General features: G+C 44.4%; 1 protein-coding gene across 2 annotated transcripts in view; it reads left to right on the plus strand.

Moving 5' to 3' along the window:
- The window catches only part of LOC111646395 (uncharacterized), a 5334-nt gene that overhangs the window by 2810 nt on the left and 1717 nt on the right, over positions 1–807 (plus strand). The window lies entirely within an intron of this gene.

Consider the following 807-nt stretch of genomic DNA (forward strand, 5'->3'; position numbering starts at 1 on the left):
AAAAGTGAAATCAATCAACTGCATTTAATATAAATTTACTATAAGACTGATCACAATCACATTGATTCTTTCCTCTGACGTTTTATTGACTTTATTTCGGTTGATTTGCTGTAAACTTCTTGACAACAGCGGTTTAGAAAAGCAGCAGGTGTTTAATTTACCTGCGGAGACGTCAGTATTACGTCACCGCACCTGTATGTGACGCCAAATGTAAAAACTGATTTATTTTGAATATTGAGCTCACTCCTCACATTCAGCTTTAACACTGAGAACATTTACTTTAAATGTAACATCTTTATATTTAACCTTTTTCTTTTTTACATTTACACCGTTCACGTGTTTCCGGTCTGTTGTGTGAGGAGGGAACTCGACACACCTGAAGCAGGAGAGTGTTGGTGGTTGATATCAGTGGTGATGCAGCACTGGTCTTAACTTTTAATATCTGAGATCGAAACAGTGATGTCATTCTCTCACCTGTCCATCAGGATCGTTCCCATGGCGACCAGGTGGAGCAGGCGACACGCCGCCAGACGGAGACGAATTTCAACTCGCGTCGACGACCGGCGCCTCCGTGTTCCTCACCTGGCTGCTCCGCCCCTGCGGTCAGTGACACACAGACTGACGACACCTGTGCACACACCTGATCAGTCCGAGAGCGTCACGTGATGAACGTTCCGAATCTCAGCTCTTCATTATGTCTCGCGATAACAACATTAAAAACTAATCACGGCTCTGGCTTCCGTAGATATCAGAGGAAACGTCAGGAGAAAACGTTCATCACTCACTCACTCACTCACTCACTCACTC

This window comes from Seriola lalandi, unplaced genomic scaffold (assembly GCF_002814215.2).
Source record: "Seriola lalandi dorsalis isolate HSWRI2012SDOR001 ecotype SW California unplaced genomic scaffold, Sedor1 jcf7180002054970, whole genome shotgun sequence".
Classification (NCBI taxonomy): domain Eukaryota; kingdom Metazoa; phylum Chordata; class Actinopteri; order Carangiformes; family Carangidae; genus Seriola; species Seriola lalandi.